Source organism: Cyanistes caeruleus, chromosome 1 (assembly GCF_971803275.1).
Source record: "Cyanistes caeruleus chromosome 1, bCyaCae1.hap1.1, whole genome shotgun sequence".
Classification (NCBI taxonomy): domain Eukaryota; kingdom Metazoa; phylum Chordata; class Aves; order Passeriformes; family Paridae; genus Cyanistes; species Cyanistes caeruleus.
The window spans coordinates 45,097,531-45,124,978 of NC_141701.1; the positions used below are offsets into that span (position 1 = coordinate 45,097,531).

Here is a 27,448-nt window from a genome sequence, read left to right on the forward strand (position 1 = left end):
AGCACTGTCTGCGGGAGACCTGGTTGACATAATTTGGCAAGATGGTTGACTCACTTAGGAGCTGAATATTTTCAAAGGACTGCATAGCTGGGGAAAAATAATTTAACAAAAAAGCCCATTAGACATGATTGCTCATCAAATAACTAACTACTTACTCTCAGTTACTGCTGGAGTGAGAACTTTCAGCACCTTTAACAAATGAAAAAATGAAAAAACACCCTGCCCCTCTACAGCTCTAACAGAAGCAATGGTGTTTGATTGGATGTAGAGAAAAACACATTTGATCCCTTCTTAATGTATGTATATGCTGGGATGGGTTGCATTCAAGGAAGAATTAGGTGACTCTAAAAGAAAGAACCTTAAATGTTATATCCTTTGGAGACTGTTCCTAGTTTTGTACAACCCATATTAAGTGACTGTCTATGACTTCCAACACAACAATGACATTCTTGATATGCTTATTCCAATACCACGTTCTCAGTAGCTGTAGAGAACTAGACTTGTTAGTTGCCTTTAAATGGCACTTCTTTTCTGATTGTTAATTCAGTAATATCACCATTTACTTCTACTAGATTTTTCAGGCCCAATGACTTTGTGGTTTGTTTTTGGTTTTGTTTTTTTTCCTTTAAGGAAAATATGAGGAAGCATATTCCTATCAACAAAATTTTTGTCTGAAACTTTCCAAATTCTGGAAATAATCTCCCTATCTCCTGAAGTATCATCAGGAACTTTCCTATTTCTTTCTTTCATTCATTTTGTCGTCTATTCTCAAGCTCTGAGCCTTTTTTTTTTTCCAGAGCAGAATCTGAAGCTTCAAAACAGACAGCAATGAAGGTGGCACTATAAGAAATCTAGAGCAGGTTAGATCTAGAATGGTTTTGCCTGAAATGACACTTTAATGTGCAGGACTTTCAGGTGACCAGAAGAGAAGGAAACATCAAGTTTTTCCCAACATTCTCAGAGAAGTTACTGAAAGGCTTATAAGGGCATAACTTGATTATTGAGACACATGCACTTCCATAAACCCTACTTGGTTGCCTTAATATTAAAAGAATAAAATGGGGTTTTTTCCCCACTTATTTTTTTTTTTCCTCCAAAATATAAGCCTCATGTAATTTGTTTTCTACCTTCTTAAGGAACTGTTATAGCAATCCAGATTATGAAATTTCAGATTAATCTATGTGATTGTACATGCTGCATAGTCATGAATTGTCACAGTCAACACTGACCTCAGTAAGTGCACTTCTCAGGTAAACAGTACTTGACACAGGATCTCTTTCTCTTTTCTATTATTTAGTAGTTGTTATAGTCAGTGGCTTGGTTGCATGATAATACATCTTCTTCTTGTACCTGGATAGCTGAAACAATAAAGCCAGAGAATAAAGACCAGAGAGTTGTGATTTAGAGCATATGACACTTCTAGGGGTATTTTTAAGATTAATATCAATTTTTGAACACGCTCCTGGAAGTTTTGTACCTTTGCACATTTTCAAAACTGCCAGACAGTTGTCTGAATAATCATCAATAATATTGAACTAGTTGCATAATCTGATTTAATCTTTCCTTATTTTTGCTGAAAATTGACCTTTAATGTAATGTTTTTCTAACACTTTTCTAACATGTATTTATCCTAGTTTACTTCCAAGAAGCTAAGATTTTTTTTTCTTATTAAATAAAATCTGATCATATAAAAAAGTATCATAGTCTGTGAAGCATAAAACATACTATTCATGAATTCATATTAATATTTGTACCATTCCAAAGGTTTTAAATGCTCCAATTAAGATATACAGTCATTTGGTGGATTTAGAATACGTTTAGGATATTTAAATTAATGAATTTGCTGGGTCACCATCAAGTTTTCAGGGAAAATTTGGCTTATGGAATGTAATTACAAAGAAAATCACTCTAAGCACATAGATAGGAATTGTTAGAAAAATGATCTATAACTTCCAGAATTCAGTTCAGGTTCTGTCATGCTTTGTGTGACAAACTCTCTGGAACTTGAATTCTGCAGGTTTTTGGAACAACATTGAAAGGTTAATTTTAAAGAAAACACACCAGCAAGCCTCACAGATTATAGGAGAAAATCAAATGTCATAATCTCACAGAATGTCTACTGCATCCAGATGAAAGGCAAATTTACTCGTTTAAGAAGCAACATATTTGTCTTATTTGCAGAAGTGCACCAATTGCTGATGGAAAGATCCTATGCAATTTTGCTTCTCTGAAATGGAAGCAATTAATCTGGTTAATATTTTGCAATTTCATCATTTCCTCTAAAATAAAACTTAATTCTTAAAAAAAAGAGTATAGAGAAAGAAGGAACCCACACTGATAAGCACCTTTTAGAGCTCAGAATCAGGGGCATGAAAGTTCCTTCAGAGCAGTGGACTGACATCTCCTGTTCTAAAAATGCTATGGACTGTTTTTCTACATGTTTTTCGCTTCTGTTCTCATTACCTCTACTGATGAAAGCCAAAGGAAAAGCATTTTCCTGAGAACTTTCCATTTTAATAAACCATCACACCAAACAACTGTAAGTTCCCAGGTACAGAAGAAGCTTGTTATTTGAGACAGAGAGCCTCTCCTTGTAATGCTTATTAAATATGCATTAAGCCTGTTGATGACTCTGCTATCCCATCCAGTGAGAATCCTGGACACATGGGATCATTTCCTAGGAGAGTGATGGAGGCACACTCTTAGATTAGATCTGCAAAATTTGTTCCCTCCATTTCAATATTTTAATATCCACGCAGAGTATAAATATGGTAGAAGTTGTATAATTGCAAAGTCTTCATTGAAGTATACAAAATGTACCACTGATTCAAGGAATGTGCTCTTTCTGCAAGAAATACAAATAATGTTCTGATTTCTACTGAACTATTCTTACTTGCATCAACTGAAAATCAGGTTCAGGACAGGTGAAGTGTCATTATTAGGCACAGTGTTTACATAGGACAAGTTTTTATTATTGTATATCCTTTCCTCTTCTACTGTCATGGTATTTAAAGAGATGGAAAATTAAAGGAAGTAGCACTCTAACTTCTGTGTTATTATATTTTTTATTTCTTAAGTGCACTAAGAATTGTGCTCTTTTTTTTCCTACAGATGTCTCAACTCTATTAGCTGTAGATCATCAAGTTATATTTACAGAAATTATAATAAAAGACAGAAATAAAGTCACTGGATGTCAACATCCTGATCTGTTTTATAAAAAAAAAAAAAACAAACAAAATCAGTGTATTTCAGAACAAAAACAAATAAATAATATTAAAAAGAAAGAAAGGAAAAAATATGCTCTTGACAGGTGACCAGAGAAAATAACTTGTGGGAAGGTTTTAAGCCCTGAGGATTTATTTGTACCTGCTGGGTTAGAGACGGTCAAAGAGCAGAAATAATGATCAGACAGACAAATACACAACCACAAATAAACCTGTGCCATTGCTCCTGGCAACAGTTCATTATTTAAAACAGTGCTACTTTGAAGAGAAAAGCAAAATGCTTGAGACCTGTTTTTTGTATAAAGGTAATGGAAAACTCTGTTTAAAGATTGAGCATCCTGAGAGATCTTTGAAGGTAAAAGGCAGTCTTCCAGAAACGTTTCTTGTGATAGGTGCTTAGAAACAGGATGTGATTTGTGTAAAATAAACCAAAAGTGTTCCAAAATCTGCAAGTCCGTATCTATAGCACTTCACACGGGGTTGTAGATGTCCATGTTGTTCTGTTGCCATTTGCTGAACCAAATAATTCAATTTAATTTCTGGTATGATTTACATACTCAGCATACTGGGTTTATTAGGAGGATGACAATAAACCAGCAAATGTTGCATTTTGATAGAATGGAGAGGGGAATGGCATACATGAAAGCTTTTCCACAGAATACACCACAGAATAAATCAGTAGCCCTAGGAACAACCTTGATTCTGAGGGATGGCATGCGACCCTTCATGCATTCACAAAGGTTGTTTGAATATCCCACAGGCACAAATATAACTCACCACTTCACTTAGGGAGTAAATAGTTTTTATAGTGTCACTTGGAGCAACTCCTGGGATGGTGATGTGCAGGGCAAGGAGTTGGACCAAGTGGTCCTTGTGGGTCTCCTCCAACTCAGCATATCTGTGATTCTGTGAACTGCTAGTCTCCTACACCATGAAAAAATGTACAGGGAGCCATTAGATGAATATAGCTTTCTATTCTGGCTACTCTGTACTTGTGTTAATTCAACACACTTGAAGAAAAACAAAGTGCCCAAATGCAAGAAGAGAGCTCGATGCAAGGAGATGGGGCAACAACATTTGCTTCTTTTCTTTTTCCTTTTAACTTTTGGAGAGCCACTTGTACCCATCAGTTTATCAGACTGACACATCTTGTTGTGTAACTGCCTGATGCGATGTGGCACAGCCCATCAGGTGTCTGAGAGTCAGGTTCTACTTCTCTGTTTTGACAGCAGCCACTCAGTCCCAGCACAGGTTGCTTTTACTTTCTTTGCTTGTTTTGCTGGGTTAGTATCACACTAACACATATTTGAGCGTAAAATAACAGAAGCAGAGATAAAGTCACAACCTTGTGATGACACTTCAGGTACCTACGCTTCCCTCTCAGTCCTTCACGACTACACTGGTGTCTCTATGGTTTATCTAGACCTTTCATTTTAAAGAACAGAAAAACTGTGTTTGTTTTGTCCCAATTTCATATCAAGCTTAATAATGCGTATCAATTACACTGTCATGTCCAGGCAAGTGCATATACAGAATTTAGGTTAACAAAACCAGCAGGACTTCAGCTGCCACAAAAAAATTCCCTTCCAAATTCTTTGTTCACCATGAGTCACCATCAGCATTCTTCCACCCCAGACTTATAAATGGGGTGTTCCACAACATTACAGTGGCCTTTCTACACACAACCTCTGGAACTTTTCCAATAAAATGAGTCTGAGTTTTTCTTCAGAAGACAATGAATTTACGGACAGAAAAAATCCGTGCAGCTGAAGAGCTGACATTCCTCTCTCCTGTTGTTTTTCAGTTTCAGTTTTAAGTCAATAAAAGGAAATCTGTGTAGTTTGAAGTCCCTAGGAATTCTCTCAACTACAAAGAAAGAAGCTCATGTTGCTGAGGTGACAGCAGACAGATAAAACCAATACTCAAGGGAGAAAATACCAGCAGAAGCTCACATGGCTCAATTTGAAGCATTATTGTTATTATTTGCAGCAAAATCAATTTACCGAGTATTTTTAGCTGTAGATCAGATCTGTATCTAGCTTTATGTCAATGTTGATGAAAGCATCACTTTTAGCACACAGTCTGAAGGTTTCTTTTTAGTGAATAAAAAATATATTCAAGTGATATTTTTCCCATTGAAGCAAATATATGAACAATTTCGACCTTCTCTTTAATTATGTATAACAATGCCCACTTTCATCCTCAGACAAGCCCCATACTTTGAAGATCAGCTTTGCCCAAGGTCTGCAGGCAATTCTAAACAAGTGTTTGAAGACCCCTGAAAATGAGCCTAATGCTATTTGCCTCCAGGTTGGTTATCCCAGTTACACTCCCATATAGTGTTATGCTAAAGAATTAACCTTATTGTCATACAAGAATGACTTCTGAGTGGCTGTAGCTGAATTAAAATAACAAAGAGAGCTAAACTTTATAAATTTCATAAGGGGTTTTAATGAGTCAAATGAGGCAGGGGAACTGATGGAATAGCACAGATCAATTCTGTAAATATGTGAGTACAGCAGTTACTTGTTTCCAAATTTAATTGCCTCTCTCTGGGTAAAAAAGTTAGGGTAATTATTGCCATAGAAAGATTTTTTACTGAAATGTCTTCCCATGCATCAATCTTTTCCTCAGCAATGTGGGAAGTTTGTTTTTATGAGCTCAGAAATATATTTTATATTTGTAATACACAGAAGCAAAGATTACTCAGGGTCTGTTTTCATTTGGTTTAATGTGTGGGGTCTTTTTTTTTTTACAGAAATTAACAGTTTAGCTTTCCTTTGCCTTGTGATTGCCTAACTTAACCAAGGTCACAAGGATAAGTTGAGATTTAGAAAGGAAATGTACATAGTTCTGGGGATCTGGGCTCTGCTGTGCAGTTGCATGATCTCATCATCCAGAAACTCATCCTTTCCCACAGATCTCCACTCACTTTGCCACTTTCTCCTCCTGTCCTCGTAAGGCAGGATGTAAGAAGAGGACAGGCTCACACTCATCCCCCACTCATCCCACACTCATCCCACAAAGCACAGCCAGCAGGATCACAGAAAAGAAAGAAAATTCCTTTCTCTTCCTCTCTTCTGCCATTTAGTTGTTAAACTAAGGGGAATGCAGTGAGCAATAAGTACAACAGGCATGTCTGGAACCAGGCCATTAGTGTCATTCACTCAGCAAACTTAAGAGGTATAAGAGGAAGGAAAGCCGAAGCAGACCCCTGTAACAAGTAGATTCATTGACTGATTTGGGGGCCACATGTGGCTCTACTGCAATTTCATTGACTTTTGTGAGATTACCCCTGAGTGAATATGGTCTGTAGAGAGATTAGTCCTCTAGGAGAAAATGACACCTCATCAGCCCATATTTTGCTTTCTGGAAAACCAGTTATGTCTTGAGAGCACAGATTAGGGCATGAAACAAAAGAAAAAAAGAGCAATTGCCAGTCAAGGTGAATATAACTAGGCCTAAATCAGTGATAGAAATTAAATGGCTCATTTTTATAAGAAAAGAAACTGTGCAGGGCATAAACAAATTACAGAATTTTCTTTCTTTGCACAGTAATAGAGGGTCCTTGGAAAGTAAACAAACAGTGAGAGCACTAGTGAGGTTTATGTCACAGCACTAGTTAAAATCCCAGCTGAGAAAGGGAAAACTACTTTGGATTTAGCTATAGCAATAAAATTTTTAAAAGAACATATGGACAAGCCTTCTGATAAAATGCTCAGATTATTATTGCAGGAAAAAATATGGAATAAAAATGTGTGTGCAGAAGAAGGAAAATACATGCTATATAAGAGCTCAGAATTAAAGAACAAGGTTGTCAGGACCTGGTTTCAGCAAAAGCAAGAACTGAGGATCTCTTTAAGCATTTGATTGCCTCACAGCCACAGTCTTAGGAACAGTCTCATGGCTCCAGTAAAGACCATTAATAGGCCAGATTCTTCACCCTTACTAACTGCATCTGGAGCTGTCAGCCTGTGACTCCTCCAGGGGACAGAGAAGGAAAAAACATCACAAATCTCAGTAGAGTTAAAACAATAGAAGCCTTCAACGTGCATTTGTTAGCGACACTGGAACAAGGGAGGTGTTGAAGAATGTTCCCTTCTGCAGCTGTGTGAGAGGGGTGTTGCTCTCCAGCAGGAGGACAGTAATGGCCAGATGACAAGGTGTGAGGCAGGTGAACCCCTTTCACCATCTCACTGGATTGCAGAGATTAACTTTTAGAATTGAAGTAATAAAAGTAATAAAAGTAATTAAACACTCACCATTGTTGTGGGTTAACCCAGGATACTGGAGAACAAAACAAGATCCAGAAGGTGGATCAGGCTGCTAGGGTTGAAGTGGCTCAGGTGGATCTGGCTGGCAGCTTGAGGGTGAATTATTCATAGTTCTGTTGTGGTTTCACCCCAGACACATTAGGTACCATGCAGCTGCTCATCTCCACAGTCCTGGTGGGATGGAAAGGAGGATCAGATAAAAGTAAAAACCTGTGTGCTCAAATAACAATTAGTAATTGAAATGAAATATAATAATAATAATAATAATAATAATAATAATAATAATAATAATAATAATAATAATAATTTAAAAGAGAGATTAATAATAAAAAAAATAAAATCCAAGCAATGCACAGTGAAATTGCTCACCACCCACTGACTGCTGCCCAGCCTTTCCCCAGCAGTGATTCTTATGCCACAACTGATATCTCATTTTTCTCCATCCCTTTGGTAGAAGAGTGCAGGTCACAATTTGCTTTTACTTGGAAAGGTGTCCAGTACACCTGGAATCAGCTGCCTCAGGGATGGAAGCACAGCACTGCCATCTGCCACAGACTGATCCAGCCTGCACTGGAAGAGTGGAGCCACAGAAATCTGAGATACATTGATGATATTATTGTGCCATGCTACATAGCACAAGAGGTTCTTAAGAAGGGGCAGAAAACGGTCTGAATCCTTCTGAAAACTGCTTTGCCATAGAACAAAGTCATGGAACCTTCACGGGAGAATCAGCTTTTAGAAAAAAAATGGCAAGATGAACATCACCAGATGTCAATGGATCAATGGATGTGATCAATAAAATAACAGCTGTGCTTTCTTAAACTGTGAGCATTGTAGAATGTATATTCCAAATTACAGTGAGATTGTCAGTCCTCTCTGTCAAGTGACCCAGAAGAAGAATGATTTCAAATGGGGCCCTGAGCAGTGACAAGCCTTTGAAAAAAATCAAACAGGAAATAGCTCATGCAGAAGATCTTGGGCCACTTTGGACAGAGCAATAAAAAATGTTCTCTACAACACAGCCAAGAGGAATATCTCTACCTGGAACCTCTGGCAGGAAGCACCAGGTGAGTCTCTAGGTCAACTCTTTAAGTTTTTGAGTCTGGGATACAAAAGATCTGAGGCCTGCTATATTCCAGCTGAAAAAAGAGATGGTGGTTTGAGCTGCTTCAGAAATTATTTGTGGTGAAGCACAGCTCCTGCCAGCACACTGTCTGCCAGTGTTGGACTGGATGTTTGAAAGGAAGGGTCCCCTCTACACATCATGCAGCAGATTCTACACAGAGCAAGTGGATCACACTGATCACACAGCTTAAATAGAAAACCCCACTCACTCAGGAATTTTGGACTATGGTGGTCATGGACTATCCAGAAAACAAAGATTTCATAATACCAGTAGAGAAAGAGGTGGCAAGTGCTGAAGAAGTCCCATGTTGGGCACCAGAAAAGGACCATTGTGGTTTAACCAAGCAGGTGCTTAAATACAACACAGTCATTCATTTACTCAGAGTCCCATGGGGATAGGGGAGAGAAATAGGGAAAAAAGGTAAAATTCATGGCTTGAGATAAAAACAGTATGACATGACAGAAAGGAAGCAAAATACTAATACTAATACTAATACTAATACTAATACTAATACTAATACTAATAATAATAAATAATGCAATTGCTCAGGACCTGTTGACCAATGCCCAGTCAGTTCCAAAGCATCACCCCAAAGCTACCTTTCCTCTTGTATAGTCAGGATGATGTCATATGTCGTGGAATACACCTTTGGGCAGTTTATGTCAGCTGTCCCAGCTGTGTCCCCTCCCAGCTTCTTGTGCTCCCCCAGCCTCATCACTGGTCAGGTCATACGAGTAAAGGAAAAACCCTTGATTTAGTGTAAACACTGCTTAACAATAACTAAAATATCTTTTTTTTGGGGGGGGTCAATATTCTGATCCTAAATTTAAAGTACAGCACTATACCAAATAATAGGAAGAAAATTAGCTCTATTCCAGCCAAAATCAGGAACCCATTTTTATCAATGAGAACATAATATATAATTGTAATATAGTAACTATTATCAATTTAATATAATTGGAAAGATAAGCTGGTCTGATCTATTTTAGTTAAGTTTGTGAATAGAAAAAACAATCAAGAGTAATGAAAGCAAATAACAGAAGGATTGGGTTTTCAGAAAGTTGTTTAAAGTTTATTGCTTTTCTTAAAATACTTGCTTTTAATGAAAACTTACAGCTATTCCAAAGGTTTCTGGAGTCTGTTTTTGCATTTCCCTTTGGACGAGAACTTGCTGCACTGTTGTAATTCAACCACTAAAACTTCCACACCAGGAACAGGCCAGGGGCAAAGTTATTCTGATTTTTACACTGTCCCAGAACTGTTTTATTACTGCATACCCTCAGATCCCTAAGTTACAATAGATATCAAACTCAGCTGTCCAAATCTATTTTTACAATAATTCAAACTGGTTTAATGCTTTTATTTTACATCTTCCATCTGTAGCATATTCATATTTAATATATGAAGCCAATTATATGTGAAAATCTAAAATGATCTGATTTAATGAAAAAATAAAGATCACATGTACACTTGAGGAGAATAAACTTGTGTTATTCCTTACATTTGTCCTATGCAGCTGAATAGAAATACAGATTTTAGCAGCTTGTTCAGAAATGTTGTTGGTACTATTTATTGCATTCCCATAACTCAACTTTATTCAAAGTGGATGTAAACAATAAATAAAATTATCGCCAAGGTTACTTTTTCTAAAAGTGGCTGTTACAATCAGAAAAAGAATGCTATAAAAATGGTATCTCATATTTCACATTTATTCTCCCTCAGTGACTTTATCAATTGTGCTCATTTTGCAAGTCAAAACAAGATTGTTCTGACTGCCAGTACTGCAGTTCCACATGTGACTTGAAAAGCAGACAATAATCTTCTCCTCTCTTTTTCAGTGATAAAGATTTTAGAATAAAAACCATACCCACCTATCTGGATGATGATTCAGGAGGTAAACCTGAGCCTTTGCAATTCTGCTTTGCAGTTCAGATAGTGGAAAACACATTTATAATTAAATGCATAAAAATGTCAAAAACCTGAGGCAGGCGCTTGGGCATCCAGTTTGTGATTGTCCTCCTGATGCCAAAGTCTTTTGATTCCAACAGCAGGCCTTGAGGTATGGCAAACATAAACATTAATGCAGCAGTGATTTTGAGTAATAGTAGCAATGTCTAAAATAACTGAAATTATACAGAACTGTTGTCTTAGTCAGCATCTCCAGTGAGCTGATTGAGAGCTCAAGTCTGGATCTGAATCACAGGACTCTCATGGCACAGTTTCTAACAAACTGTCAGACCCTTATCACCTTATTTAGCCCTGAGTGGTGTAGTAGCAGAAAAAACTCTAAATGGAAAAGTAGCTAAGACACTTTTAAAACTCAGTGCTGTATTGGTTTCCAAGTTTTCTGATGGCCTTTTGGCCTATGTATAGAAGAACCAAGGGAATCCATAATCAATGTAATATATAGTTTTCCACCTTGAATTTCCTTCTATTTCATATCAAGACCATCTTTTTTCTGATCCTTTATTGGTCATCAAAGAAAAAGGAACGAAGACACCTGCAAATGAACACTTTCTTTATAGCAGATACAGTGCACAGAGGATGACTGCTGGAACAGAGGCACAATTAAGGCTGCCGTTAAAATGTTGGTGTGCCTTTTTCAGTGCTAGTGTTTTGGGGATTTTAGGGCTGCTTGTTTCAAAAGTGTATCTATTGTGTAGTTTCTTAATAATAAACTATGTCTTCCTGTTTTACATTGACAGGACCAGATGTGACTCCTTGTATGAACCTAAAGACTTATGTTTAAAAAGTGAAGGGGAAAAGAAAGGAAAAAGGGAAAAAAAAAACATTTTCGAGGCTTTCCTTTGGGAATGATGCTTTGGTTTGGTTTGTTGTTTTTTTTCTCCCTCACAAATTTAACAGTAAAACAACTGTTTTTACTGCAGTTTAGAAAACGTAAAAAAAATACTTCCATGTGGCTGGAACATATAATTTAAAAAAAAAAGTATTTGCTCTAACTATTTTCCCTTTGATTTACTTGGAGTCTTTAGAAAACATTCCTTCTGCTAACTATTGGCAATGTAACCTACTGTTTGTTAAGCGGCCGAGATCAATTTACAAACCTTTTGTTTAAAAAATCATTAAACAGACTAAATTAATGGCATATTGTGTGCTGCTTCTGATAATCCAGTTAAGAAAATAGCAATACATATCTAATAAATGTTTTCAAAGTTTCACTGAACTGTCATTGGAGCAACTGCTATATTGATCATTCTCTCTTTTCTTCTACTCTGAAGGGCTACATTTATACAGCTCAGATGTCTATCAAAAGAATAATCTTTCCTTCAATAACCTTTATTTTCTCTGAACTTTTAGCACATTTGATGTGCTTCTCCTCCTTAGAGTCTACAATTTATAAAAGGCATTTTGAATGGCATACAATGGTTCAGTGCAAGCCACTTAAAATATGCACTTATTTAACTAAGGAAATTGTCAAAGTGTCTCTCACAGCTCTACCTGTAACTGTGAAATTGTCTATGTACAAATGCTTTGTTGAATGCATGACTTAGAAAGAGATGATAAAGACTTTTGCAGTGTCAAACCCTATTTATCACCGAAGATCTGCTGGGTGTCTGTTTACACATGCATCAACCCAGCAAATTTCCCAGGACTTAACTTCTTATTTCTTTTCTCCCGTCCCATTGTCTGCACTCATCTCTAAACCAGCTTCCTCTTTAAATTTCAGTGAAGAAAACACATTGCTGTCAAGTTGCCCACCAGACATTGGTGAAATTGACATGATATGCACCAGAGTAAGCAACAACATAAGTGTGTTTACAGTGAATGCATTTTATTTTAGATGTTCAGCCTTGGGCACTGTCAGGTTACCCTTAGAACCTCCTCTAGCTTGACCTTTCCTTGATTATATTTTTTCCCCTGGCAGAAATCTCTGAATAAGCTTTTCCCTTTGCTATTGCTTTTTCTTTCTTTGCAGCTACCTCTCTTCCTAACATACAGTTCACCCACCAAAAATAGCTGTCATAGTTGTAAAGAAGGCAGGCAGGCAGACATTGACTCTTAGCCACAGATCAACCAAATTATCTGTAGCTCTCATTGCATTTCACCTTTCTTGTTTGAAATGAACAACAACCAAAACTGGCTGCTCTGAAAAGCATATTAAAAGCAAACTCACCAATAAAGTTTAACCATGTTTTTCTGAGCCGTATTTATCTGGCTCATATTACTGGGATTTATGATGTCTGTGTAGCGCTGGATCTTTGCCCCTACTTTCATTTCTTTTCCCCTTAACTGAAAATGTAGCCTAGGTTAAACAAAAGCCACAAAAGCTATAATCAGTAAAAAGAGAAAATCAGATGCAGTGTGAGATATTTCAGTCAAGCAGAACAGCTAGAAACTCAACCAAGAGGTGCTGTTGATCCAGTTTATGTGTGATGCTGAATAAGCTGGAAGCTGTTCTCAAGGTTCTTTGTTTAAAAACTGAGTACCAAAGAAAGAATTTCTTCCAAGTACTTCCCCAAAGCAAATGTAAAAGTCATTACATTCCTTTTTAAATTCCTCAGATTACAGACAGTCAGGAATCATACAAAGACAGAAAATCTATTCTTAGCTTCACTGGAATGGGTGAATCAGTTCAGATTAAAAGAAGAAACAGCACAAATCTTTGACTGAAACTTCAGCCAAACAATTTCAAATGTTCTAGGATAAAAACGGGTTTAATTAGCTTTGTGTTATTATTTCTAGACCATCACTTCATCTTTTCTAGTGAAATCAAAAAACTAAAATAGCAGAAAAAATATTCTTGTGTTTTTTCAAAAAACCTAGAGGCTCTTTACAGACATATACCTAACAGCATCCAGGATATTTTTTCATGTCTGGCTGAGTTTGAAAGCAAATGAATGCACAATAAGAAATTTTAAGAAATAATTTTAAAAAATATTTAAAATTGTATGCTGAGGCAGATGTGCAAATTAGTAATTTACAAACAAGCTCCTTGACAGAGTACTGGCAGCTGGATCCATGCTAGAACTGAATCCATCCTCTTTCCTTGCTAGAACTGATGGGCAGCACACATGTCATAAATCCTGCTATCTATAAACTATTGTTTGAGTGTAAACAATTGGTTCTATTCAGCTTTGAATAAAATATACTATACATGAAAATTTAGTAAATTATAAAAGCCAGACAAAGAAGAGCAGTGCACATTCCAGGACTCCCCATTTGCAAAAGGACCTTTCTGAGCTTGTGCTGCTAATGATGCTACTATGTGATACTGGAAGCTTTTTATCAAAAGCTTCAGGATTAATTTTCTATCAAAATGGATGACAAGCATTCACACAGAAAATAATGATATTTTTAATTCATAATTTATCATGTCATGTGATGTCATAAATTAAATAAAGCTATATTAATTCTAAGTGAAAACACCCTTTCAAGGGATAGCAAGCAGTTCCCACATGACTCTGTTTCTCAGACAAAGTGGAACATTTTTTTGAAATAGTTCTCCCTTAAAAAAAACTATTTTCAAAACCTGGTGAGCAAGTTTACAGGAAGAAATGTCTGGAATGATAAACTGAATACAGTCATTGTTGGAACTAAACAGAGCAAAGCAGATTAAAATATTTTTTTTAAATGTAGAAATGAATTTGATATCACTTTTCACTCTCTCTCATTCAAATAAGATTATGTTTGTTGCCAGTAAGATTAGTTCCAGTGTGGATAGGATAAAAAGTGGGGGCTTGACTGAATAACCCTTTCTCTAGTGGAAAACCTGTGGATGAAATAATGACAAAATTTTCTATCAAAATCTGACAAAGAGAAATATTTCACAAAACACTTGTTTTGACAAAACACTTTCTAGTTCTTTCACTAAACGCTGAGGGACAAGAAGCAGCATAAGCTAAAAATATTCAGAAAAAATTGGTCTGGTAACCTTCCTCCCAGACATAATGATAGAGAGCACAGCACACTGCATTTAAGTAGGAAACTGAACAAAACCCAAGCAATTCTAACAACTCCCATGCTTCTGCTGCAGTTGTGAATATCAGAGAGCCTTGGAGACAAGGCTTCACTGTTGGCTAGAGGAGTCCTTGGGGAGGTGGGAGCTCTGGCTCAGATGACTCTCTTCAGTTTGCTTTCCCTCCCCTTGCTGGCTGTCCTCATTCTCCCCAGAGAGCTCACAATGCGTCAGAGAGATCATAAAGCATTATCTCCTTTGTTCCAGGAGATAGCTGGGAAGTTGGAACTGAGCTGCTTGACTGTATTTGGACCTGGCTCATTATGAGCATACCCAAAAAAAATCACACAAGGAAAAATTGCGAGTAGAATTTAGGATACACCTAGATGTTTAAAGGGTGAATGGAGATTTAAATGCCAGTCAAACATAAAAGAACATTTGGGTACCTTGGAATTTATCTAGACTGTGCAAGAGCCAGGCACAAACTCATCAAGCTAATAGTGGTCAGATTTCTACATCCACATCTGACCATCTAGATTTTGGGTCAGCATGATACAAAGATGTGAACTAGATATTGAAAGCTATGCTAGTGCAGAGCCCTGGCTGTATGTAGTACATGTTGAGCCAGAAACTCATTTTAGAAAAAAATGGAAATGCAATTTTTCAGCCCCAAATCCAATGCAGCCTTCTGCAGTTTAAGCCTTCGAATTGTGCTCCCAGGAAGTGCATGCCCACTATACATCTTCTCTGGGAATATAGCTTTGGATTAGATTTCCAGGTCTCTTAAAACAGAAAACTGCAAAAGTGCAGGTCATTACAGATGGAGACAGAACAATACATCACATGTTTACAGGTAAAGTGAAGTCAAATCATTCCATCCACTTGAATTTGACACTAAATTTATTACTTCTTTTCAAGTTCTAAATACTATTGATACAAATATAATCAGAAATTTTCTGATAGTACAATGATTTTTAACTTAGCAGGAAAAGGCATAATATGACCTGAAGGCTGGAACTCTAATGAGGTACAGCATTCTGCATGTGAAGAGAGGTGGTACAGTTCATAATGGTAAGTCCCCAGAAACATTTGTAATAAAAGTTGGCATATTTGTACCAAAAGAAAAAGGAACCAAACCTTGTATTGTTTGAACCTTCATCCCAGAGAATTGGATTTCCTCTCTAATTTTGTCAAGAAACTCCTGTGTCAAATAAGTGAAGTCACACATATTAAGCTTTTTATCAATGACTGTCCTAATTACTAATTTGATGAGTAATCATCTTAAAAACATAGAGCTTTTTTTTCAAAGGTCCTGAATAGTTACATCTGTAATTAAAGCCATGGGAAAGACACATAGAAAATGCTTTAAGTATCCTAAAGTTTCTAAAAAACCAATATTTTGTGCTACAATGTTTGAAAGTTTAAGATGAAGCTTTTTTGGTACATGTCCTTCTCATATGCAAATGGAAATTATCTTCTTACATTACCTAATGGGCATTTTGATAATAAATTCACTACACATATAAGCCAAATTTCTGCAATACTTACCTACCTAACAAAGTAACATGGAAGGCTGGTAGTAGTTATTTAGCTCATCACATATCCCTTTGGCTGCATGTGAATTCTGTACCTGGAATCACTTGTATGTCTCCTTCACACACCAGTGATATGAGGGAAAAAGTTTCAAACCTCTATCATCCCTAACACATTTTTTTTTCATTTTTTTTATTTGTGCACTGGTTTGCATGGAAATTTAGCTGAGCTGCTCACTCATTATATACATTAATCATCATATATTGGTTAATAGCTTTACATAAGTATAGTGGTACTTAGAAATTCAGGAAAACATAAGGCTCTCCAGTTTCATCAGACATGTTCTGGACAGGCCGCGGTGTGTAGTTAAAAATATGATACTGAAACAAAGAAAATTACATTCTGTCCATATTTCACTTGAAACAACAGCCAAACACATTGCTTATAGCAGTCAATTTGGACATTTCTAGGGCCCTGAAGAGAGATGGGAAAGCTATTGGGCAGAGCCATCAGGTGTACTAATGAGATAAGGGAGCTGGAGAGATCCTTTGAAAATAGTTGTTGGAGAGGTTAGGAGGAGGGAGTTTGGAGGTTTGGGTTTTTCATTTTGGGGCCACATATGCTCCAGGAAAGATTCATATTTCCTATCTCAAAGGAACACACATAGTATACCAGTAGGAAATACCAAGCAATCATAAGCAGTGCCCAGCAACTTCTACTCTCAGTGGATATAAGTACAGAGATGATGAAAAGGCAGCTAAACACCAAATTGAATAACACTGACTCTAAAATAAATCACAGTACTCAGTTCAAGTGCAACCAATATTATCCACATTCTTTTGCCAAAACAATGAGAAATTATTTTCAATTCTGCACAGACATTTTAAGACAACATTGCTTTTCCTTCACTTCTAGAGGAGAAAATCGTTGTGCGGAGAATGTTTAAGAATGTATCTTTTTTCCTTATCAGACTTTCTATAACTGACTGACCTGCTTATTCTCTTGGAAAAAAATAAATCAATAAAAACAATTAGTTGAGTGGCAATTATATGTTTGACAGTTCAACAAAGTTCAATTTTCTTCAAATGTGGGTATACTAAATTTAGTTGATGAGTTCAAGTAATCTAGATTATTAATGCAAACTAGAACTTACTCAGGAAAATAGACATTTTATATACAGCGTTATTTAAAATATTTTTTTCTCTTGATTATGAACTCTATTTGCTTAAATCATAGACAGATTGTTCAAAGATCATACATGACCCAGAAAATAGAGATCTGAAGAGTTTGCAGTATTTCTTTTTAGCTTGCAACCTTTCTCTTACCAGTCAGTTCATGCCCACTAAATTTTATATGTATTTTCTTCCACTAAAGATGATATAAAACTGATTCAGAAAAGTCATTGTGCTGGATTTCTTCAGTTTAAGGGAACACTTCCACTTTTTATATGCAAAAAAAAAAAGAATATGAATAAAAAATTCACATGTGCTCTTATGTTCTTTCAAAGTTAATGCTCTTTGGATCTTTTGTCTCATAAACCTTTGGGTTTTTTTGTATAAAAATATTCACACAAATAAATGCTTTGTATATTTAAAAAAAATAACTCATTATGCTTTTTTATGAACATGAGATAATCATATCTCTTTTGAAACACCTCTATGCAAGTGTAAACTACAAAATGCTCTCAGATCTTTAGGAGATCAAAAAGCTCATAGCTTTGAAAGTCAGTCTCAGCTAACTGCAGAAACTTCTACACATTTAGATATTTTATGATTGTTAAAATTTTGAATATTTAAAGACAGGACTAAGATTGACAGAAAGTGGGGTAAGGTATTTCTTGCATGTATTTGTGGTCATATGGGTTCAGAGGAGAGTAGTGTACAAATCTTCTTAAAAAATTAATTTTGGAGGTTCTAGCCAGCAAGAACATTAACCTTTTCAGACACTTTAATATAGATTTATTCAGAAATTCTTTCCCTAACAATCTTACCCAGGCTTTGCTTTGACGTAACTGGGGCTTGTGTATCGAGCTGCTGAAGATCACTAGTTTTGCCCTCATTCTATCTGAGGAAGAATGTTTCCTCCTTCCATCCAAATGAGGTCCTCCCAGGCCAGTCTATTAGGCAATGAAAGGAAAAATGGGGTCAGCTAAAGATCACAGAACACCATGGAAAACAGATATCTTTTGAGACTAATGCATTACAAGATCTTCTGATGAAGCAAGGAATGGATGAACACCATTTCCTCTTCTCTTCTCTTCTCTTCTCTTCTCTTCTCTTCTCTTCTCTTCTCTTCTCTTCTCTTCTCTTCTCTTCTCTTCTCTTCTCTTCTCTTCTCTTCTCTTCTCTTCTCTTCTCTTCTCTTCTCTTCTCTTCTCTTCTCTTCTCTTCTCTTCTCTTCTCTTCTCTTCTCTTCTCTTCTCTTCTCTTCTCTTCTCTTCTCTTCTCTTCTCTCTTTCTTTTCTCTTTATCTCTTTTTTTTTGTTCCTAATTTAAAAATTATGTTTTTGAAAAGCAAGGGCAAAATTCATATCTGCCATGTTACATCACTTATAAATTTCTTCACATCTGAAAATTATGTAGTGTATATTTTTTGTCAAAACTTGAATCAACACTCAGGGTTGGGGGCACTATAATTGACTAACCCAGCAATGAACGTATCTATTTCTTTCTTTTCCAGATGCTATCTCCTAAGAAAAAAGAAAACCTTATAGAAAACAGAAAACCTTATATAAAAGAAATACAGAATAAGAATGTGGTAACGGGAGGAAGCCAACATAAAACAAGACAAATTAAGGATCAGCACAATATCTTAGAGTTATATTTCATCACACTAAGTTGGAACATGGGAAAGGAGACTAATTACAGAGGTCAGATGGGTCAGAAGTTAGGAAATTAACCTTAGATTTAGAAGACTTACATTCTATTCCCTACTGTGCTACAGACTTCCTAGGTGAAACTGGTCAATTCCTTTTACTTCTGTCTTGATTTCAGTTCTTCATGTGCAAAACTGAGGATAATAATACTTCCCCCACACATTCTGTTAATGGTTTTCATTATTTGAATGTTACAATGGTTTAGATTGTATAGATTTGGATAAGGGCAAAGAGAAGGACAAAAGAAACAGCATTTTTTTGAGATGCTAAACTGCCTAAAGAGGAAAAGTCTTTAAAATAATTATAACAATTAAGAAAAACTCTGCCTTTGCTGGGTTGCAATTCAGGTAGCTGAAATTTATGTTGTAATGTCACTGTGGATATTTATTTCCTTAAATCTCCCCTTTGTCTAAATCAGAGCTCTATCATTACTTTGGCCCAATTTTTGTGCTGAAATAGAATGGTATTTATTAATAGGTTGCTCTTTCTTTTAATTTAAGTCTATAATTTAAAGTAACAATGAAAGACAAGATTCAGTAAAACCTGTGTCCAGAGGTTCACAGAAGCTCTGGTAAGGGTGGCACCTTTTTTGTAAGTGTTCCTAAATTATGTCAGCTGCACAGCTTTTGGTATTACATACACTTAACAGTTTTTAAAGAACTAGTTGATGATTGAATCTGTTCCTGTACATTCATTTAATTAAAAAAAAAAATTCTCAGTCTTGTGTTTATTATTTTCAATATAGCTTATAAACTGCTGAGGCTGAAATATATAATGGCACTCTGAATCCAGTTACTCAGGAGACTTCTAAATTGCATCAAATTATGAAATTCTTCCTTTAGAAAGTCAGGGTATTGAAAGACATTTCACAGGGAAAGTTAACAGGAACAAAAAAAAGAAAAGCAGAGAAGACCAGCCAGTAGATTAATTTATATGCACACCCACAGCCTCTTTTTTCCTATGGCAAACAGACAGGCAGCTCATCTGTCTACAGCTTTCTCTCACCTTTTCAGTACCTCTGTATATCACTTATCCACATGGGTATTCCAGGGGGTAAATGGGAGTAAGGAGCAATTAACTGGGCAGCGCAGTCTAATGGAGTTGTGGCCCTTGTTATGTTCCCCCTATTTGCCTCAACTGCTCCAACACTTCTTCTTAAGAGGCATCTGCCAAACTGCACAGTGCTCTTCCCTACTTGTGAAGGTAATACTCTTCATGTGGCCCCTTAATGGAACAATTTATCCTCAGGGAAGTGAGCCACACTTCAGTTAATGATGATGCTGAAGCTAGTAGGGGACAATGTAAAGGTTAACATGAATATTTTTCAGCTGATATATCAAAAGTATCATCCAGATTGCCTGGGAAGAGAACAAGTGGTTAGCTTGGTCCTGGTCACTATAAATGTCTGTAAAATGAGGAAGATCCAAAGAGTAAATTTAATTCAGGCAAGAACTCACTAAACAGCATCCAAAGATAGGGAGAAATAGTTCCAATTTTTTAAAACTGGTTTCATCAGGTATAAATGTTGATCTCTATTTGATATAACCACCCCTCCAACCCACACCCCCAAGTAAATCAACTGGGATTTACAGCTCATGCATGACTTTATGCCCCTCTGATAAAGTCTTAGAGTTACAGACTACTGAAATCAATTAAACTACTTATCACTAGCCTTTAGAGCAGGCTATAAGGACAATACAAAAGTTCTGAGATTAAGTTTTCCATTAAAAGCAAGAATCATCAAGAATTGATAGGTAATTTATTTCCAAATATTATGAAAATGTCTATGTACATAACAATTACAGTGATATAATAGGCAATATCAAAATGGCATGAAAAATATTAGAGATTAAAAACATCTAATCAAAGATTTGTAGCATATTATTTTATAAGAGATCTAGCAGATTTCCATTAACCTATAAAGAACTATATAAGTAGGATTTATAAAATAAATTAAATTTTCTTTTCTGAATTCATGAATCTCAATATATAAAAGAGTTTGAATCTTAAATGAAAATAAAATATAGAAATTCAGCCACACAATAAATATTGCAGAAACAAGACTTTTTTCAATACCCATGAAACCCTACAAATTAAGAGTTTAATGTAATATTCTGCATACTATTTCGTACTTAATTGTATTTTCATTTTTCTTATTTTTTATGACAGAACATTCATTAATTTAGTGTTTCTGTTGACATTTTTGGTTTGGGTTTTTTTACTTTTTATTTTGGACTTTAAGCAGCTCTGTTACATGCTGCTCTGAGGAAGGCTTGAGAGGGTGTGAGACTTGGGTTTTTCATTGAATATTTAAAAATAAACAGCCTAGAGTAATAAATTTGCAGACAGATTTTCTCGAAATATCTTTCCTAAAGCGTAAGAATAGATTGTTTTCCTTTGTTGTTATTCCCAACTTCCACTCCAGTAGCAGATCCAGCATATCCTGAAGGCAACACAGGACCGAAGTGGAAGTACAACCAATACACCAATGACAAAAGTTGTAGTTCAGAGAAATAAAGATGAAATAGCTCTCCTTTGCACCTACACACCTAAAAAACCATTTTAATCCAGTTTTTCCATCTCAAAATACTTTCCTTCCCTACATGTTTTTTTAATTTGTATCTCATAGTTTTAAAATAATACCAAAGACAGAAAGGCACTCTCTACACTGGATTCCATTGCTTCCAGGATTCATTTGGTGTGAGTCAGATCTCAAGACCCTGAGTGACAGCAAACATACCACTCAACACAGTTCATATAGTAAGAACTGACCAGGACCAAAATCATCTCTCTAATCAAACCCATGTCGATCCTGCTGTTCAAAGATTTTGTGTACAGAACCAAGAGAGTGAAGAACTTAAATACAATAGATGACATGAAATCTAGCCCAATTTTCACTTAAGGTACACCAGATGAAACACTGATGATCCCATTGTATGCTATGTGACTCCCAAAGCACCAAAATCAAACCCACAAATTACTGTCATTTCTTATGAAGATTCTTAAACATGTTGATTAATTTTACTCCTAGCTGTCGGGTTTTTTTGTGTAGCTGCTGAAACAGTACCTGGTCCTGCCATATTCAAACTGACAGCAGCCATCCATAGCAGTAATTGCATATAGCATTCCCTGCAACAGAGCCACAGTTGTCCATATTTGACCCTGGCATGGAAGCCATTCATAAACGTACAGACCACTATTTAAACAGCAGATGGATTGGGAGGAGTGGGAAATTCCCAGCTTTACTCCTGCCAGAACCTGGCTGTGCCGCTTGGCTGTTGGATTTGGCTGTGCCAGCTGCCACCAAAGGGGACAGAGACAGGTTGTGTTGCCCCGTGACTGAGTGCTGCAGAGCAGGTCTGGGGAGCCTCCTCCAGAAGCAGCGTGATCTCTCCCTGTACCAATGTGCAACACTGGCTGCCAGGCCACTTCCCAGGGCAGGCATCCCTCTGCCTGCCCCAACACAAACTTACCTGTAAAAGGGTTCTTAAAGCCATTTCAAAGTAAAAGCTGTATTCTCTCAACATATCCTTCCCCTTTTCCCTGGGTGAAACTCATCTTTCTGAGTTAAAAGGGAATATATCTTATGGTGTAAATAGGAATCCAGCCTAACATCTCTCTAAAGACACTTATAATCAAATAGCATAAATCATATAGTTAACCTTTTGACATAGTAATTTTAATTAATACATTTTTAATCATACATGACAAGTTGTATCTGCTAATGAGTGATGACACTGGCTAGAGAAAGAAGCATGGTATTGAGCCTCAGAAATTTTACATTAGGCATGGCTGTGTGGATTTCAGCAACCACCTTACATCCCATTCAGGAAAGCTCCAAGCTGAAGATTCAATACAGACATATGGGTTGCCTACAGACATTCTAAAAAAACTCTTTGAATCAAAGTCTTCACTTCCAGGTAGCTTTTTTCTCAACATGGACAATAGAAACTACTTAATCTAATTGCACTTTGAGAAGAACAGAAGGATGATTTTGGAACTCTTTGGGGCTAAAATATGTCACTCACACTTTCATCTTGAGATAGTTTAATTGCTGATCAGATTTGCTTTTAATTGCTAAAACAGATGAGTTTTTCTTCTTAAACACAGTGAAGAAATATGGAGGAAAAAGGTTTTATTTGCTTGTAATGTTAGTGATGTGTTTGATGGTCCAGTTCACTAGAAGATCAACAGCATGTGAAGATTTCCCCAGAGACCTTCATCGTTACTGGTGTAGATCTCATCACAATTCAACACATTTATTGCTCTGTCTCTTTTCACAGATGGCTGTGACACTAGTTTTCCTCCTTGGCTTTTTTTAGCAACTGTACTTTAAAGAAAACAAGCTGGACTAACAAATCTTGTTAAGATTCTAACATAAAGCACTAAAAGGGTAGAAAAAAAAATCTCAGTTAAAAGTGAAATGTACCATATGCCCTCGAACAACTATGCATCATTTAGAACTGCCTTTGTGACTGTCTTATTGTCCCCAATTGCACCTGTATATATGTAGAGATAAAACTTTCACTACAAGCTGTAAATATCTTCCTTTTCATTATTTTTTTTGTCTGTTCTGGAAAATACTTTGTTTGCATAGGTTTTTTTTTGTGAGAGATTTTATATACAAAAGCTATGTAACAGTTTAATAGATATCCTTGATCATTAACATTTTTAGTTCAAGAATGCAAACCAATATCAATTAATGGGGATGAGTTTTTAACCTACTCACTTTTTACAGGACTTATTAAAGATAAAAGTGATATATGGAGAGTTGCTCTCTTTGAGTGTGTGTTATAACCCTTATTTGCATAATAAAAGAGACTATGCATAAGCTTAAGAGTGATCATAAATGTATACTAATGAAGACATTTCTAGACACATGAAAATGTATACCACGTTGGGAAAAAAAATCTATGTTATTAATGTCGACAGATTCAATACAGATGATGTTATGTATGTTAATATTATTATAAATCCTTATTGTTATTCATAGGCTTATATTAATATTGTCATTATGAATCATATTCTGTCAGTTCCCATGAGAAAATAAAAATACATGATGGCAATACACAGTGGCAAAGTGGCATTGTCATGTTTATATTAAAGTCAAGTTCAAATTAAAATTAGTTCTAAAATTAGCGACAAAGACATTGTTTTGCATTTAAAAACAATCAACATTCATGTTAATGCTGCTAATAAATTGATACTGAAATAACCAGCTTCAATAACTATAGATTGAATGAGTTTGTTGTCAAAGTAAATGGAAATACAATCTTTTGAAGTTGTCATTACCGAGCAGTGAATAAGGAAAATGTTGTGCAGACTCTTTGCTTATGAATATGATGGTCCTGATTTTTTCCTGATGACATTTATTTTGCCCTAGAGTTGGTTTATGGATGTCACCCTGTTTTGTTCTGTTTTTTTTTTCCTTTATGCCACAACAGTCAGGTTCAAGACTTGCTGAAGGGCATAGATGGGTCTGAGATCCAAACAGAGAGTAGTCACTGGGTATCATAGAGCTGATTGAGCAGTACTTCACCTTCCTTCACCTCAGCTTCAGTTTTAGACCATATGCAGTGTTGAATTAATTTTGGTCCAGCCTACTGCTAGAAGAAAAATTATACTTGTTTGCTCACTTGTATTTCCATTCAATTTCTTAAGAAATATTTAAATGAGAATTTATACTAAATATAGGGGGTTTATTAAAATGATTAAAATTGTTTCACCTTTCTTCTTCAGCTCTGTGTCTTGTATGTATAGTTCAGCCAGCATTTTTGTACTGTTTTCATCAGGAAAAACAAAGTACCCAGGATCTGCTTACAACAAACAGAAGCCTAAGCCTTGAACTCTTTTTTCTCCTCTATTTTATTTTGCTTGGGCCAAAAAAATATAGAAAGATCTATGTACAAATAGGGTTTGGTATATTATTTCCCAGACAAAAGCTAAAACAGTTGCAATACACCATAACCTATAGTGAGCGCCACTTGTGAGAATCAGAGTCCGGATTAAATTATGTTGCTAATTTGAAGATGATTTAAAAAAATCTAATAACTGATCCTTTGAGAGATATGATATCTATACAGAGGGAGGTTAATTTTGAAGGAGTTGAGCTGTATATGGACTCTCATGGACACAACATACTTTCTATACCAAGCAGTACTTGGAAATGAATATCAGTATACACAAAGGACTTTGATAGTATATAAGAAACTATCTCTTTATACAGTCATTTAATTTTCATGTTTACTGTCCACAGATGCTTCACAATTTAGATAGGGATTTTCTTATTATTCTACCTACGGAGCTTGTCCTTATTTTCATAAATATTTGGGATTAACTGAGGATACAAAAATCTATACAATGAGAAACTATGCACAAGATGTATGCATTAAGAGTTTTCTATCCATCTTTTTATTCCCTGACAGGTTACCTTTCATTCAACTATGCATTATTGGTGTCATATGGGCATTGATAAAAACATAAAAAAACCTGCATAGATGGAGCAACCATACCCAGTTGTTATCCTGCTTGAGAAAACATATCCCACTGTCTTTCACATTAATGTAAACTCTCTAGATTATTGCCTTCTCTGAGCTGAACTGAATTCAGCAGTCACACTGGTTCAAACCTCACTTAATCTACATGGGAAAAGTTATTTCAAAAAGAAGGCTAACTAGTAGTCTGCACTACTGTAGAGATGACATACATAGTAAGTGCACAGAAACATTTGGGAAAGGTGAAAAATTCAAAAAGATCTAACTTCAAACTAAGCAGATTCAAAGTGAGAAAGAAATGTTACATCAAGTCCACCCAATCAGAACTGATAATTCTGTCTGCAAAGCTCTAATCTTGTTTCCTGTTCAGGAAAAGATGACCTCAGAAAGGCATAGGACCTTGTTTCAGACAAATACTTTATTGGCATAATTATTTTTAATAATGGAAATAATTCCACTAAAATCTATTTACAAAATCAGTGAGTAAGATAACTCAGTGAGCTTCATCCTTCAGTCTCTTTTAGAAAAGTACTCTTTTTTATCCTAGAAGCACGGAACTTTGTATCAATGTCTCCAGAAAAAAAAAAAAAAAAAAAAAAAAAGACAAAAGAGAACTGTACTCTAAAAAGTGTTTCAGAGTTGAATTTTCCTTCTAATGTGCAGGAATAAAATCAAGGGCTTTTCTTTAGGTGTACTTTCAGACTGTCTTGATTTGTGTATGGATAGGTCTCACATTAATCAGTGATGGTGCCACATTTGGATCATGTCTGTTCTGATACCATCAAAACTGGAGAAAGAGACATCATTCCCTCCCCTCTTTTTTTCTGCCCATCAGCCTTTCATTTCTAGGGGATGAGAAACCATGTCTAACCCAGGGAAAGGAATGAAACACAGACGAGCTACATAGCAATCTGCAGCTTAAGTCTGGCAAGAGATCAGCCCCTAAAGTGCTCCCTTTCAGAGAAGCAGCTTACCTACCTTCCATAAGTATGTGAAAGTCTGTTTCTTTTCTACGTTTTGTCAACACTTGTTTATCTCATCCTACCAAATCTCCTTGAATTGAGTTGTGTGTCTGCAAAATGAATCCGAAGCTCAAACAAGCCATTGACATTCTCTGCTCCCACCCAAGAGAAGTTTCATTTTTCTACTGGCAATGATCCATGACATTTAAATTCTGTCTTCCACAACAGGCTTATAGAAAACGAAGGAAAGAATTACAGTGCCAATGCAGGAAACATAACTTTATCACTCTCATTTAAAACAGCTAGCAAAGCCAGTCAGGATAACGTGAATTTTTGTTTACTAGCTTATTTCTTGACTTTTTACATGACTGACTTTCCGACATGCTGTAGTATGTCATTCTCAAGATCCAAGCATGGTCTGCAAAACAATAATCTCCATGATGGTGAAAGAATAACAGCCTTGAGACTATACATGAGTTTGTCAAGAACCAATTTAAAACCCATTTTAGCAAGGCTAGCAGCTGCTGTTTTAAACAGAAATGAAAAGGGTAACAAACTCCCCCAATGAACCCAGGCCCTCGGTTGGCTTCTGCCTGGCCACCACTGGTCTGAAGGGAATCCAAAACAGACGGTCTGGCTGTCTGGTGTATTTCTTCTCACTAACTCTTGATGTTAACTCAAGGCAAATCTTCTCTTTGATGTGTCGGCTTAAGAAAGCAGCATTACCAGAAAACTTGTCTCTGGGGTCTACAGAAAATCAAGCTGTAGGAAAAATAAGTCCAGACTTCTGGAAAATTAATGTCCTTAAAGAGATGTCCCATTCAATGTCACCTGATAAAGCTCCTATGATTTCATGGCAGAACTCTGAGCACTCAAGTCTTCTTCCCACTATTCTTTAACTCATGCTTTACATACCATATTTTTCCTTTTACATCTGACTAAAAAGAAATTATCTCTTGCAATAATTTATGAATCTGATGAGGACCATATAGCTACAACTTTTCTTCTTTCCTGCAACTCACTATTCTCCTACTTCTTATATT

General features: G+C 36.1%; 1 long non-coding RNA gene across 10 annotated transcripts in view; it reads right to left on the minus strand.

Moving 5' to 3' along the window:
* The window catches only part of LOC111924908 (uncharacterized), a 171,156-nt gene that overhangs the window by 105,276 nt on the left and 38,432 nt on the right, over positions 1-27,448 (minus strand). For 7 of the 10 annotated variants that reach the window (XR_015286943.1, XR_002861900.2, XR_015286940.1 and 4 more), the window contains 2 exons: positions 7,487-7,669; positions 1,230-1,358 (listed from right to left, as the gene is read on the minus strand). This is a non-coding gene — a long non-coding RNA (uncharacterized LOC111924908). Of the gene's footprint in view, positions 1-1,229; positions 1,359-7,486; positions 7,670-18,064; positions 18,191-27,448 lie in introns of all 10 variants that reach the window. The other 3 variants (XR_002861906.2, XR_015286941.1, XR_015286942.1) reach the window with 2 other exon arrangements.